This window comes from Amblyomma maculatum, chromosome 8, assembly GCF_055883805.1.
Source record: "Amblyomma maculatum isolate TAMU_Amacu chromosome 8, ASM5588380v1, whole genome shotgun sequence".
NCBI classification, from domain to species: Eukaryota; Metazoa; Arthropoda; class Arachnida; order Ixodida; family Ixodidae; genus Amblyomma; species Amblyomma maculatum.
This window is the reverse complement of record NC_139351.1, coordinates 66431041-66455757: the sequence shown is the minus strand read 5'-3', so window position 1 is coordinate 66455757 and position 24717 is coordinate 66431041. Positions and strand designations below refer to the sequence as shown.

At 49.2% G+C, this 24717-nt stretch overlaps 2 pseudogenes; both read right to left on the bottom strand.

Annotated features, from left to right (window-relative positions):
• Positions 1-38: 38 nt before the first annotated feature.
• LOC146181346 (uncharacterized) lies at positions 39-2068 on the bottom strand (annotated as a pseudogene).
• A 1125-nt stretch (positions 2069-3193) lies between these two features.
• Positions 3194-6179, bottom strand: LOC146181345 (uncharacterized; annotated as a pseudogene).
• Positions 6180-24717: the final 18538 nt, after the last annotated feature.

Below are 24717 nucleotides of genomic sequence, written 5' to 3'. Positions count from 1 at the left end.
CGGATGTAGCGGCCACATTGGAGTTTGCCGCTGCTCCACTGATATTGCCACCTTTATAATCAAAAAATGGTTGGATATGGATTTCATCTACCATCAGAACAATATCTTTTTCATATTGCTTCAGTTGTTTGGATCTGTGGGCGATGTACTTCAGAAAATTACCATTCCCAGATTCATTTTGCGGTGACAACTGAAATGAAGAGCAGACATTTCTTATTGTACTCGGATGTGGCAAGACAAGGACACAAGATGACCTAAGGAACTTGTATGCGTGAGGGGATATGGTGTGCAAAATACAAGCAAGCACCATAATCTCTGATGAATATTGGATGCGTTCCTTTACAAGCAATGTCACCTGTTCTTTCAAAAATCTAATCATATCCCTTTTGCTGTCTGTGATGTGTTCCTCAATTTTTTCCAGAAGAGCACAAACAATATCTGGAAGGCCATCAGAAGGACACTCGTCGCTCTCAATGCATTGCATTCGATTCAATATTTCCAGGAGAACATTGACATCCATGACCTTATTTGGCACCAAGTAATTTCCAAAACGCTTCAAACTTTTGCCCAAGAAACACACGCTTAACTCCATATCAACGGAGATGGTCACGGATGACTGCAAAACAGGTGCACTCTCGTTCACTTTGTTCAAAAACAGCGCACAGTTAGGGCGATGAATGACTGCCCACACATCAGGTACACACACTGTCTTCAATCGTTCTTTCAGTTCAGGAAGCGAGAAAAAACTACGCTTAATTTCTTCACTGTGGTAGGAAGCTGCGGATTCAGAAATCGCACGAGCAAGGTCTGATGCTTCTCGGCGTGTTCGTTTGCTATCTGGTGATATTCTGGAAGGGCAGGCGTCTTGCTTTGACAAGTAGGATGGGCATCCCGGAAAGAGAGCAGGCACTGATCCTTTTCGAAGCCGGGGTACTTTCAATGAAACCTCGAGCACTCGCCCGGTCCTGGGATCCGTGTACGAAGTTTTCCGTTCAAGACATGACTCCTCGAAGTGCAGTGCGCATACCTGCATGCAAACAAAAGCGAAGGCATACTGATAATATGCGACTGCTAGAGCGAAATACCTGCTATATACTGTTCTCGTTCGATAAAAGGAATAATCGAATTGCGCTTCAAACGTAGTCTAGAAGCACAGTGTAACAAACAAATCTCTTACCTTGTTATTCTCTGTAGGAATAAAATCCTTCCTCGGTATCGCCCGCAGCCACTTCGTGCGTTGCACTTCGTCCTTCGGGAAGGAAAACACTTGGGCTTTTTCCCCTGTTCGGTAATTGCTTGAACATGCCGGTACACAACACTTGTTCGGCATGTCAAAACCAGCATATGCCGCAAAACATGGGCGCACAGCAACCAAATAGGGCAAGAAAACACACGCAGAACAGCAGCCCACTCGCACACGGCACAAAGTAAATATGGCGCGCGGCTGACTGGTGCGCCGGGACGCCGGGGACGCAGGGAGTAGGCCGGCAGGAAGTGACGTCACGTCGGAGCGCGCAGGCCTTGAAAGCTGTCTAGGAGGTGTTGGACGGCCGCCACGTCCACAACTGACACGCCCCTCTCTCACTGTCTTACTCTCTAACTGGGTGCATCATGCTGTTGCTCCGCCCCCTCAGTGTTAGATCGCGGGATGTAGGCGTCGCCACTTTCACTTCATCCTCTCAAGTTCACGGAGAGATGGATGGACGGAGAAAGAGAGAAGCTTCTACTAAAGCTCCGCGGCTGCTCCACCTCCTCAATGCTGAGATGCGCTCGTAGCCACCTTCTCTTTCTCCGCTTCAAGTTTACTAAGAGAGAGTGAGTGGCTTCGGATAGACCCTGGCGAAATCCGTGATTGCGGCTAGTAGTGCTATGCACTAAAACACTTGTGTGCCGTGCAATGCTGGTTCACGTTAAATGACCTCCATGTCGACAAAAATTCATTTTCAGCTCACTGCTACGCCACCTTTTTATCCCAAGTGCAGCTTTGAGACATGAAACCCTGGATGCCATTGAAAACTATTCGTCTTGAATACGTCTTCAGACGGTACACTTAGGCATTACAAGATGCCACATGACTGCGCCTGTTTCAATTTCTTGTTCACAGCAGTAAAATAATGCAAGGTGCACATATATTTATTTCTTTTTGTATACCTTGCAGACTGCATGAAATTATGCCATGGCATGGCAGTCTGGGAGAGGGTATTCCAATCAAACAAGTGAACAAAAATGGTGAACATGCACTGATCGATTAAACATATAAAGTGAACAATCAGACAAGACTTCAACAAAGCAAAAAACAAAGTTGAAAGATATTCATACAACTGCCGCATCCAAAATAAACGTAAGAACGTCTTGGTCCCACCACTGCCCTATCACATCCTACACCCCCTCGTCAGGCCTTCCTTCTCTAGGTGACAGCCCTATGTAAAATGCCACCAATGACAAGTCCTCTTGTCGAAACACTGGCTAGTGCCCGATGATATCCTTCAACCTTTGTTCATATGCTCTGCACTCTTCCAGTATATATAGTAAGTTAGGCTTCTCAACAAAATACAAAAAAGACACACATGGACAAAACACCTGCCAAGTCATGGCTGCTCTTCTGTACACTTTATCTTTGTTGCATTTGGATAATTTCTTAAACTGCAGCACATGTCCACCTCTTTAAATGTATCAATTGAAATACATTTTTGTACAATAACAAGACAGAAAGCTAAGGCTACTGGCACAAGCTGCATCTTTCTTTTCTAAACAGCCTTTCTAGATTATCCGCACCTGCTGCCACCTGGTGCCAACTGCTGTAGGCTCTCAAAACTTGAGCTTTGATGCAGTAAATGAGTAGAGGAGCACCGATCTGGATGGACAAATAGCTAGTAAATGCGCACGTGTGTTGACTTTGAAGTCAAAAGACGAGTTGCATGCATTTGTGTTTTCTTTGTTCGTGTAGTCATATTTTGTGGTTTTCATAAAGTATGTCACACTAGATGGCCCAAGCCAGTAGGCTCGTACACAGTGTGCCTGGTGTACACCTGCCTGCCTGACACAATGCTATCTTTTTGACATAGCACCCGGGTGCCTGTAATGTGATAAATAGCCCTTGACTCTGCCCAGATACTAGCTCATAAGAATATGTATAAAATAGGCCAGCAGTCTTTGCAGCTATGAAAGCAGCAGAAATATCTGCCCCCTTCAGATGAGGCAGTTGAGTAAGCACTTCGTCAGCTGAAAATAAAATTGAGTAAAATAAAGAATTACACATTAGTGGAAGCCAAAGCCATGAGCTTGTCATGTTGTATGCAGCACTAACCCAGGGCTGTGGCTGTCAATTTTTCTTTTGAAAGAAACAATCTTTACTTGACAGGCGAATTAGCTGAATAATGCTCACTAGCACCGCACTCAACCATGAAGCAGCAGTGGCAAGTATAAAGGTGACTGCTGCTGTTTTATCACGTTAAACCTCCAGGTGATCGAAATTACCCAAAGGCCTCCACTACAGTGTTCCTCGTAGCCAGAATATATTTGGGACGTTAAGCCCATTAAAGTAAACCAAACTATAAGCGTTTGCCCTGTAAATGTTTTTCCCAAAAGGAAAAAAAAAACTGACACTAGTATCATTCCAATAAGCCTTGCCTGCTGACTTCCCTTATGTATTTTATGTCTGCAGTAAGGGAAAAACTACCGATTTACTTCAAAAAGGTAGTAAGAATGCCTTCCTGATGTCCTTAAATGGCCAGAATGGTGCAATGTTGGTGAATGCACCTCAGTGCCGCAGCCCAGCCGATGCCCGTTGCCATGGCACAGCTCCCTGGCTGCTCATGAAGTAGTCCTTAAAGAGCTCTCTTGTGGCAGCTGCAGAGCGGCTGTAGTTATGGCCCACTGTCGGCTCGAGGTCAAGCATGGCTGTTGCCTCTTCATCATCTCGCCACTGGCCTTGTGTCACGTTGCCGTAGTAGTCCTCCGTGTCTGCATAATTTGGTGGCATGTAGGCTTCGTCTTCTTTAAGGAAATTGTGCAGCACACAAGCAGCCATTACAACATAGTCTGCATTCTCTGGTAGCAAATTTATGACTCTTCGAAAAATTCGGAATCTTGATGTCATGACTCCAAATGCATTTTCGACACACCTCCTGAAATAAAAAAATATAACATACATAGCATGAGTCATCTGAAGAGGCACATTAAATATGCTAGCATCTTGTTTCACCAACCATTGGTGCAGAAAATACTATTCAACAAACCTTGCACGGCTGGGTCTGGAGCAACAAACTTTGCACGGCCGAGTCAGGCCACGGGTCAAGAGTTTTCCTAGCCTTGAGGCCTCAAGCGTTCCTCCATCACACTGCCTTCCGTAGGCGCCAACGTCTACTAGTGTAAACTTTAGATTACTGTCTTCGACAGCCATCAAAACTATAGAGTATGTACCCTGTAAAGACCAACAGTTCATATATGCAAAACAATATTGTGGAAAAAAAAGGATTGGTTAACGTGCGCATTACCTTATAGAGTTGAAGTACAGGCTGCCTGAATTTGGCGGGGCTTGAATCTGAACATGTTTTCCATCCATGGCACCGAGACAGTGGGGAAAGTTCCACTTCTCAAAAAACCCTTCGGCCACCTCCTGCCAGTCAGTGGTCGTTGGCACCTGTAGAAGCATTAAAGCAGATGTATGAGAGTATTTTCAGAGTAGAGTAGCAGTGCAAACCGAAGACGGGCATGCAGAGAGAACTCGTTCTGGAATTTCTTAAAATCCCTCCCTTTAAATGAAACATTCGTTCGTAAATAATTCATTCACTCAACCTCGTTTTAGGTTTACCTACTTTTTTGAGGTACAAACTGTAGAGATTACCAACATTGTGCAGTATATTGTTTCATGGCACTGATCAAGCATTACTTCCTCTTTGGGAGATGGAGGATGCACAAACGCAGTGCTAAATTTATTAAACCATTCATTTTAGGGAGGGCATGACACAAACAATAACAATTCTGGTAGCCGAAATCCCAGCATGCACATCACGTGGATGGAAACACTGTACTAGTTTGCAAATAGTTTTGTTGTATATGCAGTGCTTTTTATAACTTCTGGTTGCATTACTTTGGACCTTTCTGACATATACTTCTTCCCTTTCTCACTTTAGGGCTTCCTTTTCTTTATCTCGTCTACAGACCAACAGAGCGCATACAGATCGGACACTACCTGAGTGGCAGGACACTCATTGCTGAACTATTTGAAAAACTCTTCGAATCAAGTGATTTTTAAAAGGAATCGCATATTATGCATTAGAGCAGTTTCTACGTTCCCTTTTCTATACTCCATGTCGAATTCCCTAAAAAAAAAAAAGAAAAAGAAAACGAATTGCATAATAATCCTGTCTGAAGCTCGTTGGTCTGGCGCGAGTGCGCCAGCCTCCATCACTGGTGCATTTGCAGAAAAGGAATGTGTTTTAAAACAACGAAATATAGAAGAACACCTATTCCCTATTCCTACCAGGAACGCACCTTCAGAACAATGGGCTTAAGAATCTCGCACAGCACCTGGCAGGTCTCACGGATAATTGTGTCGGCTACGCCCACTCGGAAGGCCATAGCAATATCTTTAATCTGCATTCCTGATGCCATGTACCTGGTTGGAAGTATAAAAGCAATTTCAGCTTGGCATAATCGGGTCAGCGATTAGTCGATGAAAGTGTGTACACTTCCTAGTCGTACCTTATCGTCATGGCAAGTCTTGCTCGTGACGGTATAGGTTCCCGCACAACGAAACGTTTCGTGAGCGGGGCTTCAACGAGCGCGTGAAGATCCTCAAACTTTGCTGGCGACATCCTGTAATACTAATTGAAGTAATCAGAGTCCCCGCTCATGAGCAGCGGCATTTGTAGAAATATATTACGACAAAACATCAACACCACGAAAAAAAAAAGCACCTTATGTACTACACGGAAGCTCTGAACTCACCGCGGTGTAGAATTCGGATTCTTTTTTCCGATTTTCCCAAATGGGACGCACCCACCAACGCCGCGGAATTGGGAGGCTGGCTAAAGCCTTCTTCTTTTTGAGAAGGCAGTACTCCTGCAACAAAAGGAGATGCATGAGAGAGTCGTCATGAACGGCACATAACTCCATCGCACTCGACTCTCCAGCGTCCATCTTTGCCAAAAAAGTGTGCTGACACAGGCGCCAATGCAGCCGCACCGAACTTTCATGCTTCATTCTCAAAACAAAAAGCATATAAACAATAAAAAGTAATCATGATTTAATTCTTAAAACGCAAGATTTGCATTTATTTATACAAATGTTTAGAAGAAGCGACGAAATCATATTTAAAACTGAGCTTGTTCATTCTTGCAAGCCACCGAAACCGAATGCGAGCGTGCGTTGTTTACTAGCAACGTTGGTTTTCGCAGCGATGAAAATCGCGCTGACGCGATGCGTGTGAAACGAAGCCTCGCGAAAAGCTTCGCAGCGCAGCGCCGCGCCGCTGTTCGCTCAGTTCGCTCAATCGCTTGCATGTGAACCGCGCTTAACACGTATTTAATGGCCGTGTTTTATCTCCCCCTTCAATTCTATTATGTTCCTCACCATTCTTTTTCAATCTTTGCCTCCCGAATTCCCCTACCCATACGGAGTAGCATGCCAGCGAAATCTAAACGCCGGCAAAATTCTCTGTTTTTCCATTAAAGAGTTTCTCTCTCTCTCTCATTCAATGTGCTTTTGCTTCTTCGCTTGGACATGTTCCTTTTCGATCATTCGGTTGTACAGTTGCTGAAGCAATACCCCTGGCTTCCGAAGCTCTCTTTTAATTTGCTGGAGGCAATTCTCGAAGGGGAATGCACTCTAATTGTCCAAGGGTCTGAAATCATTCACATCATCCGCAAGGTGCAAGAGGCAGTGCACATTAAATGAAACATGCTATTTCCCATACAATCTAGCAAATTCAGAAACAAAGTGCTGCAACAGAAGGCGTACATAGGAGCACTGCTGGATGCAGAGGTCTTTGCTCACCAGCACTTATATAGCACAGTGGAGAAGAAGGAAGTTCGAATACAATGCTGGTGGCAAGATATCTACAAGAACACGAGGCCCTGCCTAAAGCCGCTCTTGCTCATGCCTCTATTCCCACGCGGCAGTCTTTTTAAGGGCTTGGTCAAGGGCGCCTGCACGCGGGCACAGGACAGGATAAATGACCTATAAAAATTTGACATTCCCAGAAAACGACACAGGCCGCGTACGTCGTTGGGTACAGGAAATTCGAGTATGACTCGAAGTTTCTCCTCATCCGGTTCAATGGAGCCTTCGCCCAGCGCAAACCCGAGCAACTGTACTCGGGTTCGTGCTGTTTGGGCTTTCACCATTTCGGCCGACGCCATTGGTTTCACGTGGGGCTTTTTAATGAGAAAAGCCGCTTTTCCTATAGTTTTATCCAACTAAAGACTACAATGAACGTGTTGTTTGGCTAGTTGGTGACAGTTCACCTTAGTTAAAAGGCGCGAAAAGACACGAACGTAGGAAGGCAACATTACTGAGCGCCGCTCACTATTGTTTTATTGGAAATTAAAACAAGCACACGTGTGACCATAGTACATGATAGATACAGCTTTAAGAATCACGACTGATATGATAACACACCACATCGCCAGAAACGTCCGAAGGACGTCCGGATAACATCGGTAAGTCCGAAGCCGGGTCGGGACAATTCGCTGGATGAATGGTACACTCGGAAACGGTTATTCGAATTGGGACATAAACCGGCAAAACTAAGCACACTCGAAAACCGACATCCGAATCTGTATGTCCGTCAGGCTTATGAGGGATCGTCTTTTTCGGATGAACATTTAAACAAATTGTTTCAGATAAACAATCTCCCCTGGCCGCAACGAGAAGACAGCTCGTTTGTGGTCGATAGATGAGTGGGATGGATTAGAAATAGCTACCAAGATAGCTTCTGACTTGAATGTACTCTTTAATTAGCCTCAATGTGCCTGACAAAAAAGTCCCTTTCTTTCATTGCTATTTTTATCAATGCGATGGCGGTTTATATCAAGGCTCCATCAACTTTCCGAAGACGTTTGATGTACGCTCACTCCACCTGTAAAAAGGAACATTCACCTGTTTTTTTCTAAAATTGTTCATTAATCATTTTAAAGCGGCATCTCACCTCCCATGTCAAACCTCAAGATCGTTTGGCGCTGAACATTTGTTCTTGAGCTCTAGCGCGGCTAAATATGCAGCATCACAGATTTTGCAATGAAGCAATCACTGCATCGGACTTTTTGTTCTGTGAAGAATTGCAGCCAATCACGCTACTGCTTCAAATTCATTCATTATCAAAGAAACTAAAATGCCTCATCACACCAAACATAAAGTAAACATGTTCGACACAGTATGTGTTAAGGCAAATGCGTGCATCTGTACTAGGTGTGCATAAAGGAATGTTGCATAACTGGGTAAAAAGTGTTCAAAGCACAGAAAAGCATGTGAAAGTTATGTTTTTGCCTGATGCACAGCATAAGAACAAATGCAGTGCCAGAAAAAGACACTGAGTTCGTCCATTTATTACGTAAACATTAACGGCGAGAAAAAGCTGCGTGAAATAACCCTTTATTTATGAGTATTGCTATACATAGCAAAATACAAATTACATTTCTCATCTAATTGGGTATTCTGGGTACACCCCTGCAGACATCATGTGCTAGATTGATGTGCTTGCATATATGGAAGCAGACACTATATTCATGTTGGTGTAGTGAATGAACTAGTTCTGCGTGTGATATATTTTATGAAAGAAAGCAATGAGATGTCGCAAATACAGCTGCTGCCACTCAAACATCACTTGAAAGTGGCTGTCATAAAACCCTAAATGAAAGCTAGCACTGCTGTTGCTACTCAGACTTTGAAAAAGTGGCTGCCAGAAAACCTTAAATAGAAGAATGAGAACTCTTTTCACTTGATATTCAACATGGAATTCAGGAATATAGAGGAATTCCAAGCACTGACGGGTGGGCCTCCCCTCTAATTGGATGAAAAGACCAGCTTACAAAAGCCCTGAAGGCCTCAGAACACCACCCAGCTATTGATAACCATCTGCTTCATTTTTGGGAGACTCATAGAAGCCATCATGAAGTGGAAAAACCCGGAACCACATAACACAAGTTTTGAAGTTCAGACCAAGAGCTGACGTCAGAGATCGCGAAATATGTATCCGTAACTTGCAAGATACACTATCCAACAAAGAATACAAGGGACAGAGCAACACAGAGCCTGACGATGAGTTAACCTGAGAGGAAGTACAGCCACCATTCTTAGAACTATGCTAATGAGCAGCTACTGACTTAGACAAGGTGACAGTCGGACTCCCTGCTTGTCTGGAACCGACAGCATTGTAGCAACTCGCAGAGTACTGCAAGTAATGTTCGCGGACAGATAAGATTCCACGAGGTTGGAAGATCGTCAATACGAAGTTTGTTCCTGAACACCAAGCAGAGAGATCAACAAGCCAATAGGTACGTAATAGCTCTTACATTGTACATGATAAAAGTCATGGTACCGCACACTGTGTTCGGGTTTCGGGCTTTTCTATCAATGCAGCTGTCAAGAAAGATATTAATCCACCATGGAAAAATATGAACAAAGCTATTCCCAACTAGACAAGACAATTTTTACATTAAACAGTTGACGCGATTATCTGGCTGCCAGTGTAGAGAGATGAGAGAGAGAGAGAGAGCAGAACTTTTTAGTTATTCGAGCGGATGAAGAGGCTCCGGCCCTCCGTCGCTTGGGATGGATCGCGGGTGCCCCGCCTCAGACGCAGGCCGGCAGACGTTGTTGGCCGGCGGCGTCCCAGGCCAGCTGGATGGCGGCTAGCTGGAGCCCAGGGTCCGAGCAGCGCAGCATGCTCTCCCAGATTTGCGGCGTCAGATTTAGACCCCTCCCGGGAGAAAAGGGGCAGTCCCAGAGGATGTGTTCGAGGGTCCCTCTCGAGTCACAGTTTGCACAGAATTCTGATCTTTCTCCTGGGAGCATATGGCTCACCAGGAGCGGGTGTGGGAATGTCCCAGTCTGAAGGCGACGCCAGGCGACGGCCTGGCTGCAATTTAGGGTAGGAGCTGGCGCAGCAGCCACCCGTCTACTGAGTCTATAATGCTGCAGAATTTCTGTGTAAGATTTGGCACACTCTATGCTCCCCGCTGCAAGACCCCCTCCCCCCCCCCCCCCCCCTCTCTGCCGCCGGCTCGGTGGTAGAGCCCTCGAGCCATGGCATGGGCGGATTCGTTGCTGGGAACGCCAGTGTGCGCTGCAGTCCGAATCAGCTGTATAGTTCGCGAGATTGGTGATTGGTGTAATATTCGAATTGCCTGGGGAGCACTCAACCCGCGACTGTAATTTCGCATGGCAGTTTTGCTGTCGCAGATCACGAAACGCGCCTTTGTCTAGGCGCAGGCTAGAGCTTCAGCCACTTCCTCAGCTGTCTCAGGAGATCTAGTTTTCAGGGTGACCGCGGTGATCAGTCTACCCGACCCATTCGTTACCGCTGCAACCATATAGGGGCTTGCCCCTCCGGCAGCATCTACAAAGGCTACTTCCTCCGGCGGCAAGCGGCTAAATTTCTTACTGAGCATTTGAGCTCTTTTTTCCCGACGCTCCGTATGGTGTTCGGGATGCATGTTTTTTGGCAGCGGAGGTATCCATAGCCTGTCCCGTACAGCCATGTCTATTTCAGATTTTGTCTGAGCGCCTCCCCAAGTGTCGATGCCCAGTTTTTCTAGAATGGATCTGCCTGCGGCGGTTGGGCGGAACCGTTCTATCTGTGAAGTGCGCACCGCTTCCGCGATCTCATCCCATGTGTTATGGATGCCCAGTTGCAGGAGGCTAGCGGTGGACGTACAGCGCGGGACTCCAAGGGCTATTTTAATACTTGTGCGGATGAGGCTCTCTAATTTCTGTCGTTCTGCTGCCTTAAGGGGTAAGTATGACTTAGAATAGCTGATTCGACTAATGATAACTGCCTGGATTATTCGCAGAAGATTCTTTTCGTTTAGTCCTCTGCCTTTACTCGAAACTCGGCGGATGGGGCTAACTGAGATACATGCCGCTCAATCCTCTTAATAGTTTCTCCGTTGTAGCCAATATCTTCGAGAAGGAGACCTAGTATACGGATCTGCGATACCTGGGGAACTTGATGTCCTTGTACCGAAATCTGTATATCCACTTTACGCTCGTTCCGCAGGCACCGTGGATTGTAAATGAAGAGTTCTGATTTTTCCGGTGGGCATGTAAGTCCACGTTCTGCTACAAACCGCACGATCGTGTCCACCGCCTCTTGTAGCGTGTGTTCAATTACGGCATCGCTACCCCGGCTGATCCATAGTGTAATGTCAGCATAAATACTAAAATTTAAATGAGGGTAACGTCGTAGTTGTTCTGGTAATTTTGCCATTGCTACGCTGAAGAGAAGAGGCGAGAGTACCGAGCCCTGAGGAGTACCTCTACCCCAGAGGGAAAAGTGATGATGTGCTATCGCGGAATTTAAAGCGGGCACTACGTCCACTGAAAAAGTTTTTGATATAGTTATACGTTTTTGTCCCTACATTCAATGCTGATAGGCCGTTTCCCTGGTGCGAGATATCAAATGCCTTCTTTAGATCGAGGCCAAGGTTGGCCTTAGCATATTTATTCTTGAACCGGATAATCTCATGTTCCAACTGGACCTTGAGGTCCTGAGTGGAGAGATGCGAGCGGAAGCCTGTCATTTCCCGCGGGAAAAGGTCGTGTCTATCGATATATTTGGTGAGCCTGGTTAGGTTAACATGCTCTAGTAGCTTTCCCAAGCGTGATGTTAGGGTAGTTGGCCCTAAATTGTCTATCCGAAGCGGTTTACCAGGCTTGGGTATGAGAATAATGTCAGCCGTTTTCCACTGCTGAGATATTTCCCCTTTTTCCCAGCACTCCTGCATATGCTGAGTTAGTGCGGCTACCGATTGGTCATCTAGGTTTCGCAGTATTTTATTAGTGACACCATCTGTGCCCGGCGCCGCGTTGGTTCTAAGCCGAAGAATCTCTGCTCTCACTTCTACCGTGCTAATAAGGGCATCAAGCTCATCATTGGCGTCCCCTAAGTAATCTGGAAGGGCCCTCCTGCTTGTATCGCCAACATATAAGTCTTGTAACTGTCGAAAGAACTTCTCGTCATCTCCTGGAAAGGAGTATCTAATCTTCATGACGTTAGTGCCTATATATACTTGAGCTTTCGAGCTCTCAGGGTCCAGAAGGTGACGAAGAAGTCCCCAGGTCTTAGGCATGCTCATAATCTCCATGTGCTCGCATCGATCCCCCAGTTTTGCTCGCATAGCTTGATAGCGTAATCTTCAATGGCCTTATTATGCCGAGCTATCTTGCGCCTTAGGTTAGGATTCCACCGCTGTCCCTTAAGTCTCTGTTCCATTCGTTCCTTTGCCTCCCACGTGCGGAGAAGACGACTATCCACTAAATCCGGAGCGTTAGCGTCATCGAGATATTTAGTCGCTGCCTTGACGTCGGACTTTAGTTGTGCAACCCACGTGTTGAGGTCGGTTATTTTGCCTTCATTGTCGCCTGTCCTGTTGTCCCGGAATTTGTCCTATTCCACTATCGCCGGCTTTGCACGACGTTTGGGGCCAGGGCCACCACCAAGTTTAAGCGCGATTATGTAGTGATCGCTACCGAAGTTCATGTGCGTGTTGTTCCGCTGGGGACTGAGGGTGCGCCTAGATAGTGTGAGGTCGGGGGATGGTATCGACGCTAACACTGTTCCCAATTCGTGTCGAACAGGTAGGATCTGAATGTATAGTGCACCCTAGGTCTTGTATATCCTCTCACAACTGCCTCCCTTTTGGGCAAGGCGTACAGTATCCCCACGCAGGGTGTCTTGCATTGAAATCTCCCATAATCACTAACTGATGTTCCCCGCTGACTTGCTCTGCTTTTCGGAGCAAAGTCCTGAATCTGGCCTTGCGCTGCCTCAGTGAGCTGTAAATATTGAGGAGGAAGATACTGGCCCTAGGACTGGTTCCCAGGATAATCTCCACAAAAACATTTTCTATCTCTGGCGATGCGAGGTCGTGTTGCACTGCTGCCATATTTCTTTTAACTAAAGTTGTCACTGCCGCCCGCTCCCCCTTATCGCTGTGGAATGCTTGGTATCCCGACAGTTTAGCCGGGCCCCCGGTTTCCTGAAGTGCTAATGCGAGAGGCGCACGTTCTATCGTTGTGAGGAACTGCAGCAGCACCGGCCGTTTCCTTCGGAATCCGCGACAGTTCCACTGCCATATCTCATACTTAGCCTTGCGAGCCATGTTTACTCGCAAGGGTCTGTTCGATGTTCTGCTGGCAGGCGTTGATGCCTAGCAGCTCGTTCCGGAGTACTTGAGACTCTGCCACGTCCACGAGAATGACACGACAAGTCAGCTGTTCCCGTGCTGGCGCCCGACTGTCTTGGTCGGCCGCAATACATTTATTAATAGCTGTTTAACAAGCGCCCCCTGCCGGATTGGCAGGTTGTCAGTATACAACAGACTCCTCCGCTTGTTTTTGCACTGCCCCCATGGAATTGGGAGGTGATTTGATTTAGGGAGGCGGTCATCCAATCTAGCGCCCCCTAAGTTCGGGTCACCCTTTCTTCTACTGACTTTTCCTAGGAGGGATCCTCGCGTACTTTCCGTTTTACAGGTGGAGGGCTTGCCGTGTCAGTGATCATGCTATCCTCTTTAGCGTTCTTCGTATTGGGCCTGATATTGAGATTAGCGGCATTGCCAAATTTGGACTGCCACTGCTGTTGCAGATTTTGAATTTGACCTCGAAGGAAATCTACCACCCCATTAAGCTTTTGTAGCATGCTTCTAAGCTGTCTATTTTCATCTCTTAGTTTTGCCAATTCCTTCTGGGAGACCATATCTGCGAAACTCGGCCCCTGCTGCTCCTGGCTGCCGCTCCGCCGCCAGGCGTCCGCCGGGTCCCGCGAGCTGGAACATTCCACCAGTTCCGTCTTCTTGCCGTCTAGCCGGGGAAAGTATTCGTCCCTGGCCTTGAACTCTCGCCCTTGCTTGCTCTTCGATCTGCTGCGCCGACCCGTCGGGGGTTGGTCTTGAGCTTGCGGCTGTTGTTGCTGCTGTTGCTGTTGCGTCAGCTTGTCCCATGCCTTCTTCTTAACGTGATGCGGGTGCGATACATTTCCTTGCACTTGTCTCCGAGAATATGGTCTTTCCCACAGAGCATGCACTTTGGCTCACAGCGATGCTCCTGTGGTGGGTGCTCCATGCCGCACCCCCTGCATCTTATGTTGTCGGGGTCCGGACAGACATCTGAACGGTGTCCAAGTCTCCCGCACGATTCACAAACTTCACATTTCTTGCGATAAAGTTGGCACTTCTGAGGCATGCCTCCATAGAAGATCCATCGGGGCACCTCCGCTTGCTCGAAGAGTATAAACACCGTCTTGGAGTCTTTTCCAAGCCTCCGGGCACCAACTCGAGGATTGTTGAGGCAATCCAACATATCCAAGATGTACTCCACGGAGTGTTATCGAGGTATGTCTGGTATTAGGCCTTTCCCACAATTTTCAGGAGACGCTAAGTAGGCAAATGTGTCGATGCGATTTTCTCCGCAGGGGATGTGGGTAATTTTTGAATACTTTGCCATCTTCTCTTTTTGGCTGGTGCCAACCATAATCGAGTTCTGCTTGTGGTTGAGTATAACGACGTCGTCCTTATTTTTGGAGGGACCGAGTCCTGCCGCCGTCTTCACCGCGTCTATCGCGGTCACTTCTCCACCCTGTAGCAATTTTGTTAGGCCGTCTCTCGGCCGCAGAATGATTTTGTACGTGCACGGCGGCAAACGCGTACGCAGCGTCTCTAGTGATTGGCGTGCTAAGCGTCTGCCTTCCTTCGTCGTAGATGTTTGCTTCGTGTCGCATTTTCCTTCGTCTGTTTGCGCCTCCGCGATCTCGAGTGGTAGCGCCTTCGACTTCCTCACGGTGAACCATGAGCCTTGTATCATATCCTCGGGGCTTATATTCTCTCCGTCAATGATCTCCATGTTTGTCATTTCCTTAGAGTCTGCGCTACTTCCCGCGCCGTGCCGTAGACGTGCGGCGTCGGCGTCAGTGACTCTGCCGCAGCGTTCGCCGCGGCAGCTCGGTAATGGCGGTGTAATGTAAGGCCGCGGTGGCCCTTTAATGTTTTGGCGCGCGCGCCGCAGAAAACGGCGATGGAATGTTCTCCAAGCTACGAGAAAGCGACGCGACAGATTACGTCATCTCGGCCACCGCGCTGCGCCTCCTCGCCCTCGTCGCCATGCGCGGAGTCAAGCCAACACATTCCCCCGCACGGTCCCGGCCCTCCTCCTCGCTTCGCGCGGGAGGGCCGCGCGTGCTGACCATGTTCGAGAAAATTCGAGGCCTCTCCAGAAGGCCAAGGGGGGAAGGCACAGCTTTGGCAGCGCTAAGCTGTTTTTCGTTCCTCCTCCGCGTCTAGAAGCTTCTGCGCTGGCCATTTAAGAGCGCGCCGCGCAGCCATCGACGGTTCTGGTTCTGATTCGATTCTCGCTCGGAGAAGACAGCGTAGCAGGCAGGCCCCGACTGAGAAGTAAAAAGAGCGATGCGCTCAGTTTGATGTTAGTTTTTAGCTCAGTCTCCTTTGTAAAGTGTGTCGCCTCTCTGTCTCGTGTAACTAAGTTTTCTGTACCCTGTGCTTCGTGTTCTTGTTATATAAAGTTAATGTTCGTTTTGTTACTACAAGTTCGTTGGCCTTCGTCTCAGTGTGTTTTGCGTGTGAACTACACGTCGCCTGCCGAATCGAGGAGCACCTAGCTTGGAGAGGTGCGGAAGATTGAAAGAAGAACGAGAAGAACCTTTGACGTTTTACTGGCGCAGCCGACAGTACGATTCGGCAACTGCAGCACTCCGCAAGCCCAGCGCGTTACTCGAGCCGTCGCAACGTTATCGGCGCTCACCGAAGTCTGCCGGCCGTTCAAGGTGGAAGAGCTTCGCCGCGTGCAAGGACCTAGGGACCCCAAGAGAAGACGGTCAGAGGCAGCGGCGAATAGGAGTGCCCACCAGAGAAGCGGCGCGGCAAGGAGGGAGCAACCGTTGCTGAGGTGCTGAGATCTCCCGGTCGTCCGGGGTAGGAACTTCATCGACGCGTGCAAGGACCCAGGGACCCCCAGCGGTGACGGTCAGAGGCAGCGACGATCGGATGTGCCCCACAGCGAGGAGCGACGCGGCGAGGAAGGCGCAACCGTTGCTCAGGTGAGCGGGATTTCTTGCGTCCGTTGGTGTGCGTGGCTCAGGCATTAGGAGCGGGAGGTGCGCGGTGTCGACGTGTAGTTAGTTCGATTAGTAAACATGAACACCAGAAAGTCGGTGTTTTCCGGATGGACCAATGTGTCCGTTAGAGTCCCCGTAGCTGCACTGAGACGGAAGAATTGCGTAACAAAGACGAATAGTAAGGACCTAGCGAAGCGTAGAGAGACAGAGGTGAAGGCAGAGACTGAATTAGAAATGAGAAAGATGGAGCCGAGGTAGAAATGAGAAAGATAGCAGCTAAGTTGGAAATCGCCAAGATGGAGGCAGAATTGAGAAAGCACGAACTGGAAACTCAAAAAGCGATAGCTGAAGCTCTAAATATACCAGCAGAGGTCCAGTTATTAGAAATAAGACAAATGCCCCTCGGACGCCAAATCGAAACAGGTATTCAAGCAGAAGAAACTAAAAAGAACCCTCCGAAAAAGCGGCCCCCTTATAGGGAGCGTGTCAGGTGACGAAGCCGCAGGGTCCGACGCAGCAGCGAGCGAGGTGGCGGAGAGGACCTTCGCCGGGGAGAACGATTCAGTCTGTGTGTGCGGCGCGTCGCCGGCCAAGGAAGTAAAGAACGCCAAAACAACTGCGAAAGCTGTAGCGACAGAAGTGCCCGGTTTCGCTCACATTACCGAAGGCGTCAGCGGTCAGCCAGGTGCGCCGGAAGGCGCGCGGCAACAGGAGACCGGACTCAAACCCGCTGTAGACGAGGTAATCGAAGAACGTAAAGCTGCGGCGTGTTCGCAAACTAATCCTGACGCGTTAAATGCTGCTAATTCGAGTGAAACAGCGGCACCGGGCGTGAGCGCTTATCAAGAACAGGGCGCCACAGTTGATTCAGTGACAGCGGTCGCGAGTCATGCTATCGGCGATCATGCGTTGACCGCTGCAGACGCTGTTTGTAGGGCAGAAGTCCCAGCAGCTGTCGCGAACATCAAAGTCAGCACCGCAACAGTCGCGGAATTGGCCGCCACTAGCACTCGTGAACCCGAGACGCTCAGTAAAGCGACGAGTCTCCCATTCGAAGGCGAGTGTTTAGCTTGCTGCATTGTTGTAGACCTACACGAGCCGCATGATGCCGCGCCCCTCCTTAGCTCTAACGAGTGCCGAGACGAAACAAATTCTCCACTTGAGTCTGAGCAGCGTTGCGCCGGCGGGCGTGAGCGGTCCTGCTCACCTATGCATGAAAGTGCGTGCGCTCGCGAGCATGGAGTGGCAAGCGAAGCGTGCAGGGAACACAATTGCCGGACTTGACCACATGTGATGTGTGCGGAACTCCAGGATATGGGACTTACCGTGAACATTTTGCATGCTGTGCAGTGACAGTGCTCGAGAGAAGTGCTTTTGAACTTCGTGCTCGTGAACTTTGTGCACCAGGAACTGCGACTGGCTTTGAACGCCATGCATGCCGCGAAGCGACTATGAGCAGAAAGTGTGCATGTAGACCGTGTGCCAGCGGACGAAGGGCCGCGGCCTTTAGTATGTATTCGGTTTGGCTGGGCAAAAAAGCCCAGCAATCCTCTAATGGTGAGGCGTGTAAGGCCGCGGTGGCCCTTTCTTTAATGTTTTTGGCGCGCACGCCGCAGAAAACGGCGATGGAATGTTCTCCAAGCTACGAGAAAGCGACGACGCGACAGATTACGTCATCTCGGCCACCGCGCTGCGCCTCCTCGCCATGCGCGGAGTCAAGCGTGCATTCCCCCGCACGGTCCCGGCCCTCCTCCTCGCTTCGCGCGGGAGGGCCGCGCGTGCGAGAAAATTCGAGGCCTCTCCAGAAGGCCAAGGGGGGAAGGCACAGCTTTGGCAGCGCTAAGCTGTTTTTCGTTCCTCCTCCGCATCTAGAAGCTTCTGCGCTGGCTATTTAAGAGCGCGCCGCGCAGCCATCGACGGTTCTGGTTCTGATTCGATTCTCGCTCGGAGAAGACAGCGTAGCAGGCAGGCCCCGACTGAGAAGTCGTAAGAAGAGCGATGCGCTCAGTTTGATGTTAGTTTTTAGCTCAGTCTCTTTTGTAAAGTGTGTCGCCTCTCTGTCTCGTGTAACTAAGTTTTCTGTACCCTGTGCTTCGTGTTCTTGTTATATAAAGTTAATGTTCGTTTTGTTACTACAACTTCGTTGGCCTTCGTCTCAGTGTGTTTGTGTGTGAACTGCACGTCGCCTGCCGAATCGAGGAACACTTTGCAGAGGTGTGGAAGATTTAAAGAAGAACGAGAACCTGACTTTTACTGCGGCTCTCTAGGGTTAGCTTGTCGACGTGGTCCGTGAAAACGAGAAACCGAAAACTCGGCGGGAAACAAAGTTCACTTGCCGAAACAGGTCACTCCGCGTGGTCCTTGTAGCTGTCTTCACGTTTTTGGTAATAAAGTTCCTTCTGACGGCGTCAATGGCCTTGTCGTGAAACACCCCCGCTGGTAGCACGGCAAATCCTCCCTCCTTGTCTGCCTGCAGAAGCATCAGCTGATGATCCCTGAAGAAGGATACGACTTCTTCGGCGTTCTTTTCCAAAGTTGATTGTCCTCGGCCCGCAGATACTTGAGACTCGGTGGCTGTCCGCAGCAGGCAATCAACCCCATCAAGAAGACACCTTTCACGGTATTCTTCACTAGCTTTGCGCGCCACTTGTCGATTCAACGACAGCAACTCGTGCGCTGGCACATTAGGCTTCATGCTGAACTTCGGGCCTTTCTTTAGCACATCGGCTATCTTGGGTGGTAGTTCCGTGTCGGCCAGCAGAGAAATCGCACAGCCAAGACTTTTTTTCCCTAGGCCTGACTTTTGAAAGGCGCAGCAAAAGACACTTCCACCAGAATTCGACCGCTTGGGAAGTCTGTCGCCGATAGGACTGTAACCTGGCTTCACCTATCCACTCGGAGTCTGTGCTAAAGGCGAGCAAACGCAGCCAGTGATTCAGAAGTATGATTTGGCGCCATAGCTCCGATCTCAATATCTTGCAGAGGCGCTTCAAATGACCAACAGACGGCAAAACGTGGCCAAAAAGAGCTGTGAATTCTATTGGCACTAGATTCTTCTTGAGGCAATAGCCAAAAAATCGGGCACGGCAGGTCGCAGACACAATGGAGCTTATCAAAGTGTATTCACCACGAGCCCGGAAAGACCTGTTGCCGTTTGAATCTGCTCATTCTAAGACGGTGAAACGCGCCATTGTTATGCTGTCCCTGAAAGAAGCCTTGCAGAAATCATGTGTTCACCTGGTAAACGACAGCCTCACCAATCAGGTTGGAAGGTTACAGAAAGCTGGTTTCCCTGTTTCGGTCGTGGCTGCTGTGGCAGAGAAGCTTCTGCAAAGTTTTAATGCTAGTACACCTCAAGAAGGTGGCGGTCAACCGAGGACCAGACCGGCGGTTGTCCCCTATATCCATAGGGTGTCCCACAACGTGAAGAATGTAGCCAATCGCTACGGTGTGCCGGTGGTATTTTCTTCCCCGCGCAAGTTGGCCTCTTTGTGCCCCCGGATTGTCTACGGTGACGAATGCGTGCGAGACTGCACGAAGCGTCACGCCACCCAGTTTGTCAGGTGTTCTGTCGGGGCTGTATACGAGATCCCCCTGACTTGCGGAAAAGTTTACATCGGCCAGACGGGCGGTTGTATAAATGAATAACTAAGGGAACATCAGCTCTCTATGAAAAAACGGAAAAGGGTGAAATTTACCCTTACATTGCGGCGCTGCCCTTTGGCTACGCCTGTTAAAGCATGCAAGCCTTAAGGCGCAGTCCTAACCAGGTAGCACGTGAACTCGCAGAGGCCTTTTTCATTGATAGGTCAGGTGATGAATGCGTAAGCGATTCTAGTATCAAGTTGTGTAAGAAAGAGACAACTTTCCTGGCATGTGCGCTTAGGCATTGATTGGATAAGCTTCATGGTATATATATTTGTGTTCTTTCTGAATGAAATCAGTCGCGAGTTTGCGCCCGTCCATGTCCTCTTCTCGTCCGTGTCTTTTTTAGCGCAATTCCCTTTTTTAAGTATGTATGACCGACTAGCCCAACAACGTGCTCTGTTTCTCTGACACACAGGGTTGCTTAGAGAACGGCTGAGCGTTGCATTGTGTTAACTTTGCGTATTTCAAGCCTACATGAAGTGTTTTGAAAACCAAGGGATGCGGAGAGGGGAATCAGTGTGAGAAAGGCTTGGGCGTCTCTTGCTAGAAGCGAGAGAGCGAACGTCTAGTACACTGTTTTAAAAAGGCAAATAACAAGAGGCCGGTATAAGTGATGAAGAGTTACAAGGTCAGAGAACTTCAAATGTGTGATGAGTTGGGCATCGATTTGGGCTCAACAAAAAGAAAAAAGGAAATTCTTGAGATCATGCAGGCAGAGGAAGTGACGGTTGAGGAAGCCAATGAGGCTTGGGATGATATTCAAGAGAGAATAAGGAAGGAGGAAGCCGAAAGGCTAGCACTCCAAAAGCCCGAGGAGCGCTATGAGCGTAGGTTAGAACGCGAAAAGCGGTTTTCCCGCTTAAAGAAGCTTATGCAGTTCGAGCTTTCGGCACACGGAAGAAGTGTTGAAAGGAATGAAGCTTCAGTTGCCATTCAAGGTAACAGTTCGAAGCCGCGAGAGGATCTGCAACCATTCCTCATCACCGAGGATATGGCAGAGTATTTGGCAGATTTCGAGCGTGTCTGCAAAAGTAAGCGCTTCGAGCAAGATACTTGCGCAAAAAAATTGATAGCTCTTCTCTCCGCTGAGGCGTCGCGAGAAATCAAGCGCGTGTTAGACGGTGACTTGAAAAACTACGATTGCCTGAAAGAGTCCTTACTGAAAAGGCATCGGCTGTCACCAATGGAGCTTAGGGACAGGTATCGGCGTGAGAAAAATTGTACCAAAACGTTCTTGGATTTGGCGTATAATAGAAAGCCGCTATAACCGAATGGCTAGACGGTCAGGAAATCTCGGAGCAAATTGTACTTGCACCAGAGAATGAGGCACAGCTTGGGGAAGCGGCCGAGCAACGCGATAGCAGCAGCGAGCCGATCGAGTCTCGAACAGAAGGGTCTCGGATTACCTTGGTCGAGCCACTGGCAGCTTAGACTGTTGGAGCCGGCTCCATCGGCGAGAAATCCGCAGTGACAACGTCCTGCCCGCCGCCCCACGTAGCTGTAAGCAGTCCACGAAACGAGAGTGGAGAACTGGCAGTAAATGAACCGCGTGACAACTCAGAAGCAGAAGTTGTAAAGCGTGGCGGAGATGTAGTCAGGCTAGGAGACCACAAATGGGCGATTTCCGAGATCAGCGTTGTCGTAGATCATCACTCGCAGAAAAACGAAGTGGTGCTCATGGAAACTGCACAGCCCACGATTGTTGAACAACAAAGGCAGACCCATGACGCGGACGCTGTCGAGAGCCACACTTGTAAAGTCCACAACGAGCATGACAGCGAACGACTAGACAGGAGCAACAAACAACAACCCTAGTGCGAACATGGACCTGATGCGATCCGAAGCGTCCCAGCTGTCGGACGACCTTGATCGTGCGCCGGTTAGCGCTGAGCGATGCGGCACACCGACAGATCAGGGTAACTTGAGTGGCGAGCTTCCAGAGGATGTGCCTAGCTCGGGGGCTGGCGCCAGCGAGCCTTGTTCGGACGCGACTGGCAGTGAGTCATGCGCTGCTGGCCGCACTGCAAGCGTGGCGCCGCACTCCAACGATGCCGGCGCCATACTAGCTCCGGTTACCGGCAGCTTGAAAGAGAGCTGCCATCAAAAGCTAGAAAGGAAGCATTCAAGTGCTGCCACCGAGCGGAAAGGCAGGTGCATGAAAGAATACTGTCATCGAAAGGTGAGAAAATTCAAAAAAGGAAAAGAAGCGGCGGCGCAAATGCACCCGTGCTGAGAAAATGCGCGATTGGTACGCAAAGCGTCAGCAACGAGACAGATCATTCAACAAAGCGAGCAACTTGTACTGTTCTTTCACGCACAAAATGGAAAAAAAGGTCTCATAGAGAAATGGACAGCCGAAGCTGTAGCGAAGGGAGGAGAGCCAAACCGCCCGAATACTGCTGGGCGTTCTGCCGCTTGCGGAAGAGAGCAGCACAGTGCGAACTCGGATGCGTTGAATCATGCATTCGAGACATAGCTGCCTTCGACGACCATTTCGTCGCTAACGGTAATGCTGTAGGCAGATCGGGAAAAATTGAATGACCTTCTTGCTTCCTCAGTTGTGGTTTACGGTCCAAGTGATTCCAAGAAGACTCTTTTCCATTACTGATTATTAATTTTCCCTGCTATTTAATGTATCGTTAATGTGCAAAATTGTTGTTTGAACCTTGTGTACTGCATCGTATAGACTTGTCTCTTGTAGTGGGAGCAAAAAGGGGCAACAATTAGCTAATTGAATTTGAAATGTTTTCTGTCTCTGGTGTTTGACGACCGAGGGAACTTGCTTGTGTTAGGTGTGGCCTGTTGTCGGTCGGTTTTTCAAGCCGCAGAACAGTCTACCACTACTAGTGGTGAGAGGCAAGGGCATCGGAGCGACCCGAGCGAAGTTGCTGGACGTTCCCCGGCAACAAGGCTGTTGGCAGAGGTCCTGACCTGGCGAGTGGAACCCGAGGCACGTGAGGCTACCTGGCGCCCGGACACTGGACGTGAGCTTGGAGAAACCTGGCGAACGAGCGCGCCCGGCATCCGAGCCACATGCGAGCAGCTCGTCTTCCCGGCGCGTTCTCTGATGGCGGGGGTGTTTGTGTCCGGCCAAAGCCGCCCAAAAATTCAGCCGGACGCCAAACTTCTCCGGCGAATACCTCATTCACAAAATCCGGATACTTGTGTGCAAAGCACCGGTGCACTGGAGGCGAGCCGTACCAAGGGGAGAGAAGCGACGTGTTTGAACATGAGCTGAGTATCCAGACAGCTCAGCGCCGTGGCCCTGGCGGTGAACCCCATCTCGCCCCGCGGCATATTTGAAGCAAGAGCGCAGCAAGCTCTCGCATTGACCCTGCGAAAGTGCTGCCGTCGGATTGGACCATTTGAGCGTCAACGGTTTCACGCTTTACGGAGACTCAAGTGGTTCCGTTCGTGACTCCGAGTGTGAATTCGTCACTAGCGTCCATCAGAAGCAGTTCGCCCCCTGAGAGAGCGGACGCGGTGGAATCTCCCCGGCCGTCGCTGCGCGAGGACAGTCGCGTATGGCTATGTTAGCTTTCGGCCCCAGAGCCGAACTCGTTGTGTAAATGCGTGTAAATAGTGTATAAAACTTTTTCTTCATCTCACCAGCGCCAACTCGGATTCATCGCTACCGGCCAGGGAGCTGACAGCCCTCGTTCACGAAACGGGTGACGAGCGCTACGCAACCAACTCCTTGGCACAACCCTGTTGGCGGTGGGCTACTGTGGGATAACCCCACCGGCACAACAGTATGCACGTTTGAGAGTCGCTGCTGGCGTCGAAAGGGCCAAAGGCGGCAAAGCGCCGTCCTGTGAGAACAAAGGCATACAAAACAAGCGGTTCTACACGGAGCGTTGGCCTCTACTCTGGTTACAACCGCTGCCACTGCGGGCAGGCGGAGAATGCTGCTGTGATCCGAGGATCTCGAACCAGACATGCAAGTCCTAAGCTACGCAGACACGCTCGTACGGCTTAGCGGGTTTATGTCGAGTGGTCTTTTATATAATATCGTAGCTTACTACTGTATTTCGGCGAGTACGTGCGAGGTAACAGAACCACAAATTAAGAGTCTATTGATTGAGCAGGTGGAAATGCGCCTGTACACAAATGAGCACCTGCTAGGAGAGCTGCCAGGTGTAGTGTGTCCAAATCTTTTTCTCGTATGTTGTCAATAAACGGTTAAAACAAGCACTATGTACAAAACACTGTCTGAATGTGCCCTTTACAAATCAACATAGCTGACACTCATTTCAACATGGCACCAAATATTCATCTAGTGCCGGCGGATCAATACCGAAGAAATCCCACCTGGCTGCCATACAGGCGTGTGTGGTGGTTGAAAAGCAGGGCGCCAACATTGTACGTCCGGCCCAAAGCTTGAACATGGAACCTCTGATTTTTCTGGTAACCCACGAAGTCAAAGTAGCCAGCCACCTTGCCAAAGCCGCACCCTACAACTTGTCTCACTTTGATCATAGCGCATTAAGTACGCCTCGTCAGGCAGCACAGTAGACCCTCAATAAGACTTGAGCAGGAGATGACTCAAAGGATAGGCTCGGCTCAATAATGACGCACGTATGCCCCTGCAAAAGCTTTTCCAAGTTTTTGCAGAGAACGGTCTGCCTCAAGATCTCTGCGGTTGTGAAAGATGTTTTGGTAAACACACAGAAGCCATGAGGGGCAAAATGCACAAGAAAAATAGATGTGCTGTACTGGTAGTAGTAGTAGCGTGCAGTCTCTGGTACACTGTCTGAAAATATTACTGGTGTAGAATA